We start from the raw sequence: 2022 nt of genomic DNA on the forward strand, positions 1-2022 counted from the left end.
AGCAGTTGTTCTCTGGTCTGGAATTTCATTAGGATTACATTAGCTCTAAGCTAATCTAATTGGACCAGTGGACGGCCTGGTGACCGGACTCTATGGATGTGTGTCTGTGCTGCAAAACAAGTGAGAAGCAGAACTGACGGTGGTGTTTGCTCAGAGATTTCATTTCATTTAATACGTGACAAAAAGGCAGTTAGGGAGCAGCCATCAAATCTTTCCTCCTTGAATTGGAAACGCTTCAAATGGTTGAACAAGAATCAACTTGTCCTGAATAAAAGATAAACATATATCTATAAAGATATAATTTATACTGTATATCAAAAAATAATTTAAAAAAATCAGTGCCAAAAGTCCTTCAGGTTCAACCTCTTCTTGGTGGGACATGTTTACCACTGACAGTCCACTCCAGTATGAGAAACAGACCACATACCTCGGCCCGTTGAGTCACGTTGTGAGCGTGAGTCATCTCTGACATCAGCGCAGACACGTTCTCATTAGAAGAAGGGAAGAGGGCAAGAGCAGGAGGCAGCCACATCTGTCTCTGTAACTGCAGTTGTCTTTGTTATTTATGACGGGATTTCAAATGTGACTAAAGAACAAGAAAAGTGTCCTCACTGAGCCTCCGAAGACAGAAGGACAGGAGGACACGTCCTCTCCTGTCCTGTGGTCACTCTGGAGGTCATCGTTCATGCTGTGCTATAAAAGCATTCATTGTGACCACACTTAAACTAGCATTTTTGAGCAAACCCCTGGGCAGCTCCCCCTAGTGGTTGCTCTGAAAGATCTTATGGTTTTGGTTTTGACAGCAGTTTTGTTTAGACTTGGTGGGTTCTGGTACTGAGTTGCAGACATTCAATTGTGTCTTAAAAGGAAGTGGAAAGAAAGTGCGAAGCGCTTGTAATAATATTTTGAGCGAGGCATTCAGTCAGCTCCCATGATTTTTGCTTTAAAACTGTGAGACTTTTTTTTGTGAACTAGGACGAGTGTAAACATGTTTTTGTTTCTCCTTGAGAATCGGTGACAGTATTTACCTCTGTAGAAAACAAAGGCATTTTTTTATACCGTTTCAGTTTCCCATCGTTAGCATGTGACGTCTAAAGGCAGTAAAACTGCAGAAACTCGTATGATATGGACTAAATAATCACAAAATAAGTAAAGCAGCCATTGACTTAATGAGAGCGAGTGTGTGTGTGTGCGTGGGTGTTTTTCTCTATGCATGCAAATGAAACAAAGTGTAGACAGTGTGTGTGTGTGTGTGTGTGTGGATGAGAGAAAATGTGAGCAGGATGAAAGGCTCAGTCCAGGCTCGTGTTTTCTACTGAAGGAGGAGAAGAAGGGAAAAAGCATATTACAGCGAGGCTTTGATGTGGACCTGGTGAGAGGAGTCCTGGTCCGGACCCTGCTGCTCCATAATTGAGCCTGACTTTGTGAGGCAGACTACTGCTGCTGCTGCTGCTGCTGCTGCCGCTGCTGCTGCTTCCTTTAACCATCTCCCTGCCAGCTTGGTCTTTAGCCTCATTATGAACCTGCATTTTACTATTAAGCTGTAAGTTGAAAGGACATGAAAGGCTGTTTGATGTGTCCTGATCAGGTGGTTTGTCCTCAGTGGCTGTAGGCCTGGAGACTGTTGTTGTTTTTAACTCAGGCATCCTTCAGGCCACCCGTGGTGAGGACACAGGCATGACTGCATCATGAGGTCATCACTCTAGAACGTTACAGCTGCAGACTTTGAATCTCACATATGAATAAAACCTTATATCACATACCAACATACAGTGTTGGGCTTCGAGATCGGAGCTCCCTGAAATACAGTTAGTTTTCCAAGTTATGATTTTCCTCATGAAGAAACATGGAGTTACGAGTGCTTAACAGAGCTCCATTTTTCCACTCGACACTGTCTCGTTGTCTCGCCCTACGTCCCTCGCTGGGTTATTTTACCCATTTTTATAACAATTGATCAAATAAAATGTTTTCTTAATTATTATTATTATATATTATCAATATATTTGTTTATATCTATGTTTT

Source organism: Cynoglossus semilaevis, chromosome 3, assembly GCF_000523025.1.
Source record: "Cynoglossus semilaevis isolate Cse_v1.0 chromosome 3, Cse_v1.0, whole genome shotgun sequence".
In the NCBI taxonomy this organism is placed as follows: Eukaryota; Metazoa; Chordata; class Actinopteri; order Pleuronectiformes; family Cynoglossidae; genus Cynoglossus; species Cynoglossus semilaevis.